The following is a 14,251-nucleotide window of genomic DNA, read 5'->3' on the forward strand; positions in this document are numbered from 1 at the left end:
TACATATCGTTACAGTGTATACGCTGCTGGATTTTGATGGATATTGAAATTCATTGTTGTATTGCTAGAGCTAATTGGACATAATGACTGTCTGGCCATTTGCTGGCAGTTGCATTCTCTGGCCCTGCTGTCAGAGCATCCCACCCATGGGTTTCCCGGTGGTGTGGGGTGGTTTCAATGGGAATTCCCATTGACAGCGGCGGGATTAGAGGGTCCTGCCACCAGCGAACGACGTGCCGCCTCCTGCTGCCGAGATGCACACGGCTGAGGGACCGGAGAATCCAGCCCAATGGAAATAGTTTGGTGACCCCTTGGCCGAAATTCTCCGGCTGTTGCCATTCACTTTACCTGAAGGCAGTGCACCCCTGCCCATGGGTTTCCCGTTGCCGTGGGGTGGTTACAATGGGAAATCCCATTGACAAGCGGCGGGAATATAGAATCCTGCTGCCAGCGAACAGCGCATTGCCAAGAAACACATGGCTGGGGGTCTGGAGAATCTCGCCCTATATGCATATAGGTAGGGCATATAACATTGTCAAACTTGTATAGTTAAGACATATAAGACTGATAGACCCATTAGCATGTAGGTATGGCACATAACACTGTCAGACATGTAACAGTTCAGATAATGCATGTAACACTGTTAGACCAACATTGTGTAGGTGCTACAGGCAACCTTCTTCAAGCTCTATCAGTATAGGTAATGTACACAAAATTGATAGGCCCATCTGGATATCTATATTTCTTTTTTCTGTAGTATTGTAGCTAACAGTGAAACCCCTAATGCATAGATAGTGAGCCTAAATCAATAGCACAAGCCTCCCAATATATCATCATCTCAACAACTATAGTGACTGCAGCCCTACCCCACCCCATCATGATGTGACTCGTTTTTGGTTTACTATATATTTTATACTGTCCATCACTTCTCAGTTACAGCTCATTTGCGGATCACATTGATTTGAAAAAAAAACTACACGAAACCTGTCTGAGCAGATGCTGCAAACAATTCATAGTATTAATGTATTAGTATCGAACAAAAATGACAAGCAGCAACAAAATGATCCCTTTTTAGTTGAAAATGGATTCTTGTTATGGGAACTGCTGCTTAACTTGAGTCATGCGGTTGAAATAATGGCCATGTATATAGTTTCCATGAAAATTTGACATGGTGCTTGCCTCTTATTGTTGGATGCATTCATTTTTCTATCTCTGAAAAGAGCTCATCCACATAAAATGTGTCAGCATGGCATTTGGTGTGTTACAGTTGACTAATAAAGTATGATTGACAGCGTGTGGACAGTCTTTCCACTGGGTGAATGAAGCTACCAAGTAAATACTCTAAAGCCTGGCTGGGTAGGCTGCCAGAAACATGTTTTACTTTTTACAATACAAAACAGGTGGCAGAGATTCAGTGTGAAATTATTTGATTTTTATGCAAGGAAGAGAGTATTACTAAAACAGCACTGTAATGTTGTGTCTCCTCGAGCTCCAGGATCCTGGCAAAGAAAGTGAATCTCTTGGCTTGAGCCAGTGGTGCCCCCGACAATAGCTGTTGAATAGAAATGTCCCAATTTAGCTGCTGGTAAAGAACTAAAGATGACAACGAGAATCCCAAACGTTAGTTGAGACAAATAACATAGATGCATTTACGGGGGAAGGTGGAGATGTCATAAGGGAGAAAGGAGTAGAAGTAAACATTGTTAGAATTAAATCAAATGGAGGGGCAGCACAGTGGCGCAGTGGGTTAGCACTGCTGCCACACGGCGCCGAGGTCCCAGGTTCGATCCCGGCTCTGGGTCACTGTCCGTGTGGAGTTTGCACATTCTTCCCGTGTTTGCGTGGGTTTCACCCCCACAACACAAAGATGTGCAGGGTAGGTGGATTGGCCATGCTAAATTGCCCCTTAATTGGAAAAAATGAATTGGGTACTCTAAATTTATAAAAAAGCAAAGAATTAAATCAAATGGGGTGATGTGGGGGAGGAGGCTTCTGTTGGGCGCAAACACCGGCATAGACCTGTAAGGCCATATACCCTGTTCCAGTGTATAAAACACGATTTAAGTCTGTGTAAACCTCCTTCCTGCTACATTTCTGTTGTTTTATTAAATGCTTTTATACTGGCTGGCCTTATGCTTCAGTCAGTAAACCCAATTGAGAAGCAGATCATGGAGATCTTAGGTTTGATCCTTAGTCTCAATGATCATGGCCAGTGTGGAGTATAAACCCTGAAATTAGCTTCAGTGTCGCTGGACCAGGAAAGGGAAAAGAAAATCAGATGAGATTCCTTCTCCTAATCATGATCAGGTCACAACTGCTGCAGCGTGCATGCTTGTGCATGTCAGGTGAGCACAGATTTGGGCTCAGATGCGATGGCCTCTGTGGTCAAATAGCCAGTAGAATCTCATTGCCTATTTTTTCAGCATGATGAATGTCCACTTAGATGAAGAATGGCTGGTGTCTGTGGCACAATACCCAAAGCCCTTAAGAGTGGCATAGAGGGGTGCAATGTTATGACACCAATCACAAATGAGTCACAATCAGTGTCTACACTAAAAGAACACCTCCTGGTTCAAACCAGCTCACAACCAATTTGAAGCGGAATGTTGCCCCAGGGAGATAGGGCTCTCAATGTCATGTTAACAAGTTACCTATTTACCCATTTGACTGGGTAATTGCTTTAGACAGAAATGTACCTGAAAGAAAAAAGGATACCACCTAAGCGTGAAAGATGTCAGCAATTGCATTTACACTGGAAGCTACAAATAATTCTTTGCTAAAGAAAATAAAATCAGACTTGTTATATTGATATACATCAGGGCATTCCCTCCCCTAAGATAGCCTGCAGTTTCAACCTCCCTATAGGAATGTGATTTCTCAGCAGTTATTAATAGTGCCGGGAGGTAAGAGCCTCTCAATTCCTGTGACATGACTAATTGTTGTATAATGAATGGCCCGAGTAGGATTATAAGCTTTTACAGTATGTATGTATTAATCAATCACTGTGTGATGATAAAAGCTTATCCTATTTTCATTTCATTGTGCCACATTGCCTGAAATTGAAAACAATTAACATTCAAATTAATTCAGTATAACTACTTCCAAGCATTCAGAGTTTTGTCAGAAATTAAACTGTATTTGTGAAGAAAATTAATGTTTTTTCAAAGTGCAGATTTTTCACACTATCTGGCAAGAGAATGGCATCTGTTTAACATTACAATTGGTATAAGTGGTGCTGGGTGTTTAAATTGTCAAAAAAGCTGCATGAACCACGTAGGGAATCTGACACTGCTTTAGTAATGTTTCTGGGTAAAATTATTTTATTTGTTTGAGCATTATTCCATTATAGCCTTTCAGAAAGAGGCATTGGGTGGTTTAGTGGATAGTGCAATGCTCTTTTACCTCTGGGAGCTGGTTTTGGACTATTACAGTCAAAGGCTCCTCTCTGCTGGGTGTACACATCCAATGTGAAATGAGTATTGACAGTCTGGCTGGAGTTTGAGGGTTAAGATACATTAATAAGTTGGGGTGATGAGAGGTTTATACAAATCTAAATCATACCGGGAATTCTGGAGGTTAGAGGTAAGAAGTAGGAAACATTCCATTATCCAGCACTGCCATCCCTCATCTTGAGAAGCACCAAAAACCTAAACCCATGTCGTATTAAAAATTCCGACAGGGTAAGCGGAGTTTGCGAATTGACAAGTGCTTGTATGAACTATGTTTTTTTTTGTGGATATCAGGACAGTTGAGAGACTGGGGATGAGATTTGTCATGGTGATGATTTTGGAAAAACACTTGGCGGACCGACGTTGTCGACTTTGTACTCGTGATGGACTTTTCACTACTATAGTCATTTGGAGGAATTTTGCCTCTCAGCACATTTTCTAGAAGTGTTTTTACTTTACAGGAATACAGTTTCTCAGTTCCCCCAGTATAAATGTCTATTTAAATGGTTCAGAAACTGACAGCATCTTAGACCACAACATGGTGGATCTGTCTGGTTAAGGGAGTTGGTTTCACTGATGTAAACACCAGGGTTACGTTACTGCATTTACACTCTATTACATAACTGGGTCTTCACATTGCACAACAGAAGCCAACATAGCCAGTACCTGATTGAAGTGTGAAAGGGAGAGAGTGGAACTTTGGGGATATAGTTGCTGTACTGGAACAGTAGGATGTATGAAGTCTTGAGTACTTATAATAATAATAATAACAATCGCTTATTGTCACAAGTAGGCTTCAATGAAGTTACTGTGAAAAGCAACTAGTCGCCACATTCCAGCGCCTGTTCTGGGAGGCAGGTACGGGAATTGAACACGCGCTGCTGGCATTGTTCTGCATTACAAGCCAGCTGTTTAGCCCACTGTGCTAAACCAGCCCCTATGTGTAGGAAACTGGCTGTTTGGATAGTTGCCGATCATTGTGCTATTGCAAGGAGTTTTTATTGCTGCTGTCTAATTTTAAGGCTTACATTAACACTGCAATTAAGTTACTGTTAAGCTTAACCGGTAAGCTTAACTTCGGTTTTAGGGAAAATGCTGGAATCTATCATTAAGGAGGAAATAGCGGGGCACCTGGAAGGAAATTGTCCCATTGGGCAGACGCAGCATGGGTTCACAAGGGGTAGGTCGTGTCTGACTAATTTGGTAGAATTTTTTGAGGACGTTACCAGTGCAGTAGATAACGGGGAGCCAATGGATGCGGTATATCTGGATTTCCAGAAAGCTTTTGACAAGGTGCCACACAAAAGGTTGCTACATAAACTAAAGATGCATGGTATTGAGGGTAAAGTGGTAGCATGGGTAGAGGATTGGTTAACTAACAGAAAGCAGAGAGTGGGGATAAATGGGTGTTTCTCTGGTTGGCAACCTGTAACTAGTGGGGTCCCTCAAGGATCAGTGTTGGGCCCGCAGTTGTTCACAATTTACATAGATGATTTGGAGTTGGGGACCAAGTGCAATGTGTCAAAGTTTGCAGACGACACTAAGATGAGTGGTAAAGCAAAAAATGCAGAGGATACCAGAAGTCTGCAGAATGATTTGGATAGGTTAGGTGAATGGGCTAGGGTCTGGCAGATGGAATTCAATGTTGCCAAGTGTGAGGCTATCCATATTGGGAGGAATAACAGCAGAATGGATTATTATTTAAACGGTAAGATGTTAAAACATGCTGCTGTGCAGAGGGACCTGGGTGTGCTGGTGCACGAGTCACAAAAAGTTGGTGTGCAGGTGATTAAGAAGGCTAATCGAGTTTTGTCTTTCATTGCTAGAGGGATGGAGTTCAAGACTAGGGAGATTATGCTGCAATTGTATAGGGTGTTGGTGAGGCCACATCTGGAGTATTGTGTTCAGTTTTGGTCTCCTTACCTGAGAAAGGACATATTGGCACTGGAGGGAGTGCAGAGGAGATTCACTAGGTTGATCCCGGAGTTGAGGGGATTAGATTATGACGAGAGGTTGAGTAGATTGGGACTGTACTCATTGGAGTTTAGAAGGATGCGGGGGGATCTTATTGAAACATATAAAATTATGAAGGGCATAGATAGGATAGAGGTCGGGGAAAGCAGAACTAGGGGGCATAGCCACAAAATAAGGGGAAGTAGATTTAAGACCGAGTTTAGGAGGAACTTCTTCACCCAAAGGGTTGTGAATCTCTGGAATTCCTTGCCCAGTGAAGCAGTTGAGGCTCCTTCTTTAAACGTTTTTAAGAAAAAGATAGATACCTTTCTAAAGAATAAAGGGATTCAGGGATATGGTGTACGGGCCGGAGAGTGGAGCTGAGTCCACAAAGATCAGCCATGATCTCATTAAATGGCGGAGCAGGCTCGAGGGGCCAGATGGCCTACTCCTGTTCCTAGTTCTTATGTACTGTGAAAAGCCCCTAGTCGCCACATTCTGGCGCCTGTTCAGATACACAGAGGGAGAATTCAGAGTGTCCAAATGACCCAACAGCACGTTTTTCGGGACTTGTGGGAGGAAACCCATGCAGACACGAGGAGAACATGCAGACTCCACACAGACAGTGACCCAAGCCGGGAATCGAACCTGGGACACTGGAGCTGTGAAGCAACAGTGCTACCCACTGTGCTACCATGCTGCCCCTAATGTGCAGATGCATGAGATTTCCCTTCAATTACCATATATCATTTATCATAGATTCCTAAAAAGTACAGCCCATTTGTTGAAATACCTCATTGGCTACTTGCCCCCCAAAACAATAATGCAGGAGGGAGTTGAAGATTTATGGAACCTTTTGCTTTCATCGTTTACTGTCATGAATGTACTCAAAATGCTGTTGAGTTTTAATTGCATTTTGGAGGGTTTTCTCTTATTTTTGGCTTCAATCAAAGAAGGGATAGAACTTTGTGAGAGAGGGCCTTCTACATCTTATTTGGAAGAAAGTTTGAATTGTTAATGATTTTGAATAGACTTTCTGTGACACAGTAATCTTATTTAAATATATTGGCATTATAAGCAGTGCTTTTTGTTCCAATCATTCTAGTGTAGTTCTTTATGCCAATTCTGTCGCCCATTTGCCTGTATTTTATTGGCACCCATGTTACTCTAAATGTGCTTTTTGGGGAATATATGTTGAATACTAAAAAGAAAATCAAAGTTATTTTATATTTATGTAGTCAAGTTCACTTTTTATTGTGATTATTTTGGCATATTTGGAATCATTGTGGCTAACATCTTACCCATGAACATAAAACCTCACAAAGTAGGTTACTACAATGTTCCTGCAGACCCTCCTGCTTGGCACTTCTAAAAGTAAAGGAAGTCAAAAGGTGCGCTCCAATCAAATGGTTAATTTTTTTCTGCACACTCAACTTGAAATAAATCAAAGCAGTTTGGTAAAAAGAAACAAACACAGACAGGGGTTGCAGCCAGCCTAAGAATCATGAATGAGCTTTGTGGCCAGCAGCACCAGAGTACTGTTGCAATGTGAGAGAAATGATATGCTACTGTTATCATCAAGGAAGGTCTGTGACTTACAAGACAGAGCAGAAAAACCACAACTTAAGCTCGGAAGAAATAGGATATCCGTTTTGATATGGAGAGACACTTGGCTCTGTTACTGAACTGTTAAGGCAGACAGCACTAAGACCATAATGCTAACTAATTATACACGAGTAGTTGTTGAATGTAATGCTATCTGCAGGGACAATTCTCAAGTCAAAACATTCCATCACATCCGAGCTGTAGGGATAGAGTAGTCTTCGGCTGCTGAAACCCAGTGACAGAATCACCCAAGTTTAAATGCATTTCATTAAAAAATTACCATGTTTGCAGGTTGTGTGATAAAATAACCTTTCCAGACTTCATAGCTAGACTGTAGTTCATCCAGCGCATTCAGCGAGTTGTCATCAGCTTCAACATTCCTTTCCATGTCTACTTTTTAAATATATTATATATATATATACATATAGAAACATGTCTTGATCAAGCAGCAATTTGTTTGCCACTTGTTTTAATGAGTACAACGACTGATTGTTTTTGCTTAGGAACCACTCTATCGATGAGTAACCCTTAAATAAATATGGGGATATGCTGCTGAAACAAGGCAAACAAAGAAAGGACAGAATTGTGAGTGTCGGATAGAGATGGAGGAAGGGAGGTAAAAAAGAATCAAGAAATGCAGGGGAAAAATCAAACTTGTAAATTGATAGAAAGGAGAACCCCCAATGGAACTTTTAAATAAAGCAACATTAATTCAATGAAACAGAGAGGCTCCCCATCTTAACACATTTTTTTAAAAAATAGAAGCGTTAAGTAAAGATTTTCCTTTGATTCATCTATGTTTCAAGAAAATGTGTGTGTTTGAGCAGTGATCGCTGGGAATATTATTCGGGAACTTGACTGCGTGGATCAGTGTAGAGTAAGGGTGATCAATTAACTTATACAGATGCAAAGAGAAGATTGCTGGGCTAATGACAGTATTTGTGAATTTTAATTCAGCTCATTCACACTGTCAGTAACTTCTCTCAACCAATTTGCCCTAATATTGTTCCTAACAGCCCCTATTTGTCATAACAATCTCACACTTGAGAACGTACAGACACCCTCCGAATCCCTCCACCGCAGAGAACCTTCCAAATCTAACCACAGTACTGCAATGCCGCTTGAACCATCACGTCTATACTGGCTCTTTGCTGGAACAATCTGAAATGAGTCCCATTTGTCTGCTCCCTCCCCATTTACAGTTACAGAGATTTTTGGAAAAATCAGGGGGGCAAAAGTCCTTACCTAATTTTCCAGTTATTTTAGACATAATATCAGATCAAAGATGATTTTCCCCCTGTTTGGTGCTGTGTAAGTTGATTGATGGGCAGATGAGCTGAATCCAAACTGCCGACAGAATCACCCTGGGACATTTTTTCGAAGTAAGGGTGTGGTACTTTGGCTTGTACTTCAGTTATGATGGTGCTACAGGGAGACATTTACATTGCTAGGACGAGACAAGTAAGCCTGCTGGTTTGTCTATCTGTCATAAATAACTCAAGTTTTTCTTTTTTAATGTTTTGGAAAGTTTGTAGTGCCAATTTATTTCTTTTCAAAAACGAATCAACTTGTGCTGTAAATTTCTCCTATTTTAGCCCTTACATAGCCAGCGGAAGGGATGAAATGTCATTCGTCTGCATGTTGGGGACTTTATCACTGTAAGCTGTTTCATCACTTACTTTGAGCTGTTGACCATCGAAACATACCCATGGAACATAATCAAATTCCAATATCAGTTGAAGCTGGGATTTGAGTGGACGTTGAGTGGGTGGGAGATCAGCATTTGGCCAAACAGCCATAAGATCTTCATTTCTGACACATATTTAAACTCATTTAAAAAGTTTTATTTTAAGGGCAGAACGGTGGGGCAGTGGTTAGCGGCTCCATAGGCAGCAGTGCCTAGCACTGCGCCATTCGATCACACAAATGAGTAATGTGGAGGGCGGCACAGTGGTTAGCACTGCTGCCTTTGGAGATGAGAACCTGGGTTCAATCCCAGCCCCGGGTCACTGTCCATGTGAAGATTACACATTCTCCCCGTGTCTGTGTGGGTTTCATCCCCACACCCCAAAAGATTTGCAGGCTAGGTGAATTGGCCACACTAAAATGCCCCTTAATTGGAAAACAAATTGGGTACTTTAAATTTTTCTTAAAACTTTCTTTTAAATTCCTAGTTTCCCCCTGGTCTGAATAATCTAATTCAATCCAACACTGACAACCATATACTGCTTTACTCAAGTGACATTATTCATGTACATGTCCAGTTAATGGGTATGGTGAGTATTACAAGGCAAAGGCGGCCATCGCCTGAAGTCTGTGCTGTCCAACAGGAGTCAGTAGTGAGCATTCGGGAGTGGGGACTATGGAGAGCTTCTTTCTGAATGACATTGAAGTCAAAAGTAGGATCATTACAGTGACATAGTTGAGTGCACCTAATTTAGCATAGACTGAAATTTGAATGAATCTGTATGGCTATGTATCACATAAACAATAGTTTTACCAAATGAGCCACTAGGGTCACTGTTAATTGAGTAGGTAAGTTGGTAAGAGTGGCTGACTTTATGAAAGCTGAATATTAAACAAAATTAGTACAAAAGTTTGACTATTTAAGCTAAATAGTCAGGCGATCTTAATTTACAAGACACAGTACCACGTTTCTCAGAAACATATCGTACGTAGAATGAATTATTAGAAACACAATGAATACTGCTATGTAAGCAAATGAAACAACTATTTTCTACTTACCATGGTCCAACAAATGGTCAGCCACTCTGGTGTTGGTCAATTGGTCAGAATACATGAGACCTCCATGATCTTCTTCAAACAATGATGCAATCTTTAATGTCCATCAACATCACACTAGATCTTCATTTAATGTAATTTCCAAAGCACAATGTTTCTGACAGTGCAGCTGTGTGCACTAGAGTGTTAACGAAGAAAGAAATTTCATTAATATTGCTCCTTATTATGTCTTCAGAATGTCCCAAAGTGCATTACAATCGATGGATTATTTTTGAAGAGCAGATCCTGTTTCTATGTAGTCAAATGCAACAGGCAATCTATATACAGGAAAGTCTCAAAATAGCAAATTGGTTAATGATCAACTTGTCTGTTTTTCTGCTGTTGGCTGAGCGATGTATGCCAATGTGCAAGAGAACCCAAAATAGGAGCAGCAGTCGGTCATTCGGCCCTTCAAGCCTTCTCCACCTTTAATATGATCATGGCAGATCCTCTATCTCATCACCATATTCCTGCACCCTCCCCATACCCCTTGATGCATTTAGAGACTAGAAATGTATCCATAAATATATTCAGTGATTTGGCCTCCACAGCCTTCAGTGGAAGAGAATTCAACATGTTTGCCTCCTATGACAATCCTGCCATCCCAGGAATCAGTCTGGTGAACCTATGCTGCACTCCCTCGATGGCAAGTAAATCCATTCTTAGGTAGAGAGCATAACTGTACACAATACGTCCAGTGTGGTCAAACAAGGCTCCCTTGCACCTGCACTCAAACGGTCTTGCAAAGAAGGCCATTACCATTTGCCTTCCTAGTTGCTTGTTGTACTTGCATACTTTCCTTTCAGTGACTGGTGTACAAGGAGGTCCCTTTGTAAATCAACCTCCGCTGCCACAAAATATGTTCTGGGGGGTTGGCGGTGGGTGGTAGCGGGGGGCGGAAAATACCACCCTAGATTGGCCTGGGTGGAGTGGGAGGGGGGGGGGGAGGAATATGTTTAAATCTTCAGAAAAATTTAATTTGAATGTGACATTTAAAAAAAAAAATGAGCAACCTCTTTAGTACCTGTCTTTAGGTTTATTTAAAATTAATTCTTATATAAATACTTTTCAGTTTAATTTGATTACAGGAAACAACTTTATTGGCCGGGTGAAAATGAGGGTCATTATTCCTAATGAAAACACCTCACAGCTCAACTTTTTAAAAGTTAAATTATAGTTTTTCAGCAGACTATTTTCACAGCTGTGCTTAAGCATGTCATGCTTTAAGGACTTTAAGACATCTTTTATACACTTTTCGTTGGTAATTTGAAAGTTACTTATGGGAGGTGAAAGGCTGGTGTTTAGGTTTCTCAATCTACCATCACTAATAACTGTATTGAATCCAGTCAGGACCCTGTAAAATGAATAATTAACTCACTGCAAAGCGCTGCTCGTTTTATGAGTTGTATTCGTCTCGGATATCACAACTGAAAGAGTAACACCATGATATTTTGTTCCAGTAGACCTGTTTCTTCTATATCAATATTTAAAAAGCGGGTTGATCAATGTCTAAAAGGAGAAAGGTTTTAGCATTATTTCTGGTGCAATCCTCATCAGAAGGTCCATACTAAAATAATAACCCATCTTTCTCTTCTTGATTCTGACTGACCTGCTGTGAATTTGCAGCATTTCCTTTTTTTTTAAATTTCAGATTTCTCACACTCAGGATTTTTCTTGCCTTTTCCAATCTCTTGTGGGCCAGAGAACTGTCCAGAGTATTAAGTTTTAACTCTGGGATGGAAAAGTCTTGGAAAGTCTTGGTGACAATATTTGTACAGAGTACATGATTTAGATGGACTGTGTAAAATCTGCAAGTGCAAATTTAGTCTTTGCTGTGATGGCTTGGAATGATAAAATGACACATTACATATTTAAATGGGCTTTAATATTTCAAAAACAGATGTAGCATTTTAGAAGCTGTTGTTCTGGGACTTGAAATTCTTTAGAGAACTATGCGTTATCCCTTTGAGTACTGAATGTCCTTTGCAGCTTTCCAAATACACACATGTTTCCTGCATGACCTCTAAAAAGAATTGTCTGTGAATCTCTAATGCCGAAGATCACAATGTAGAATTGGAACAATATGTATAATCGACCTGTCAATTCCATAGAACCTGGAATGCTACCGTCTAATGACATCCATGTGTTCAGAATAATTAGAGAATGACATTGTCAGTAAATTGATCACTACAAAGAAACTGGAGACAGAGTAGAAAGGAAGATAATTCAAACATTGAAAATGTGAAATCAAAGCAGAAGTGTGCAGCAGATTGAATAGCATCATTTGGAGGAAGAAGGCTTTATATTTTAGGCCTGGCCCTTCATCAAGGTCACGCCTGAAATGTTAACCTTATATTCTGTTCCATTCTGGACATCCATTAATTACAGAAGGGGATTGGGAATAAAGAGTTACTTCTAATGTTACGTTTTCAAAGCAAAATATATGTATTCCTGCATTTTTAAAGTAAAATGCACTTAGATGAATGATGGCTAAGTTCACCCTCCACCTTGCCCAAAGGCTAAACAATAAAGAATTAATTAACCTGTCTTGGGAACATCTTACACCAATTGTGTTGAAGACTTTTATCACCTTCTGCTTGTGAAGATTGAGAGTTAAAGCACCAAGATAGAGATACTGGTAGAGCTGAGCGGGTGGTGTGGTGGTGGTGGTGGTGGTGGGGGGGGGGGGGGGGGGGGGGGGGGGACGACTGTAAATACTTGCGGACTGTTATATATAAGTCTAGTGAACAACCCACTGACCTGAGGAAGCATGGCTTGATCTTTATTTTGTAACATTACATGAAGATAAATTATCCTGCCTGCAATATGTGAATCCATTCTGTTGCTCCGTATTGTGATGTATTTTAAATAAAACAGTTTAATGGTTTGCACCAGGCTTTGTCTTACCAATGCCTGTTCTGTCCATTGCAGAGATTAAAGGAGTACGGAAAACATTATTATCCAGTTCAAATCACACAGGGATACAATTGTTACACTACCATGGTTAATGGGCTAATTTCCTGTTCTGGTCACTTTAGGGAGCGACTGATGCCAGTGCACCTAAGACAATGCCCACATTGGTGTCACCTCTTCTTTTATAAATTGTCCAATTAGTTATTTGTTTCCAGTATTTTTCTCTTTAAAATCTATTATTTGGTACTAAGCACTGTATTCAGGTCAAAGGAATTTGTTTCATTTAAGTAGATTTCATCATTAGTACATTAACAGAATATGATACGGGTGATCATCAGGGTGACCTGTTGTTAGAATCCCATCTGTAGGAAATTGACCGATTGGTTGCAGTCAGTGTTGATCAAGTGAAGAAACAAATTTGAGACTTGGGATTGACTTGACAAGGAGGAACTTGTGGTTAAAAACTCTTCCTCTTGGTTTAGCACTGCTGCCTCACGGCGCCGTGGACCCAGGTTCGATCCCGGTCCTGGGTCACTGTTCGTGTTCAGTTTGCACATTCACCCCGTGTGTGCGTGGGTCTCACTGCCACAACCCAAAGGCATGCAGGGTAGGTGGATTGGCCATGTTAAATTGCCACTTTAAAAATAAATTTAGAGTACCCAATTCAATTTTTCCAATTAAGTGTGTTCAATCCACCTACCTTGCACATCTTTGGGTTGTGGGGGCGAAACCCATGCAAACACTGGGAGAAAATTGCCACTTAATTGGGAAAAAAAAACTCTTTCTCTGAAACACCAACATCACAACAGCAAGCAATTATTTACCTTTTATCTGGTAAAATAATGGTATTTTAGTCAAATTACATAAAATAACATGGAAGTCAATTTTCCATTTCTTCACAGTTCTGTAGGAGTGACAAGGGTGTGTAGAACATCTCGATCCAAGAACTTTCGTAGCAAGGCAAAAGCTGAATGTTTTATAAAATGTCCTTGCAACTGTTAACATTTTGTTTCATATGTTTATGAAATCAGTCATCAAAGATTTTTTTTTTTAAACTTAGAGTACCCAATTCATTTTTTCCAATTAAGGGGCAATTTAGCGTGTCCAATCCACCTAGCCTGCAGATCTTTGGGTTGTGGGGGCGAAACCCACGCAAACACGGGGAGAATGTGCAAACTCCACACTGACAGTGACCCAGAGCCAGGATCGAACCTGGGAACTCAGCGCTGTGAGGCCGCAGTGCTAACCCACTGCGCCACCGTGCTGCCCCCAGTCATCAAAGATGACAATAATTGCTTAACAGCATACAAATGATTAAAATATCTCCATTTTACGAATCAAACAAGTGATTGGTTGTAGCAGTTTATGAGAATTCTGCCCGGTAAACAGAAGAGCTGTCTAGCCCAGTAAGCAACATTTCTGTATTCTGCAGCTGTGCCGTCATTAGGAATATGCCTGGGGTTTCATATCAGAGGTTTATATCTCTAACCGTTCAGCATTTAACTCACATATGCACCTAACCATCTTATATCATCACAATATACATCGTG

At 40.7% G+C, this 14,251-nt stretch overlaps 1 protein-coding gene and 1 long non-coding RNA gene across 15 annotated transcripts in view; one reads left to right on the forward strand and one right to left on the reverse strand.

Annotated features, from left to right (window-relative positions):
• LOC140384581 (uncharacterized) overlaps positions 1–10,042 on the reverse strand; it is a 97,263-nt gene extending 87,221 nt beyond the window's left edge. The window contains exon 1 of the long non-coding RNA XR_011933092.1: positions 9,753–10,042. This is a non-coding gene — a long non-coding RNA (uncharacterized lncRNA). The remainder of the gene's footprint in view (positions 1–9,752) is intronic.
• sox6 (SRY-box transcription factor 6) overlaps positions 1–14,251 on the forward strand; it is an 832,058-nt gene that overhangs the window by 307,560 nt on the left and 510,247 nt on the right. The window lies entirely within an intron of this gene.

This window comes from Scyliorhinus torazame, chromosome 10 (genome assembly GCF_047496885.1).
Source record: "Scyliorhinus torazame isolate Kashiwa2021f chromosome 10, sScyTor2.1, whole genome shotgun sequence".
NCBI classification, from domain to species: domain Eukaryota; kingdom Metazoa; phylum Chordata; class Chondrichthyes; order Carcharhiniformes; family Scyliorhinidae; genus Scyliorhinus; species Scyliorhinus torazame.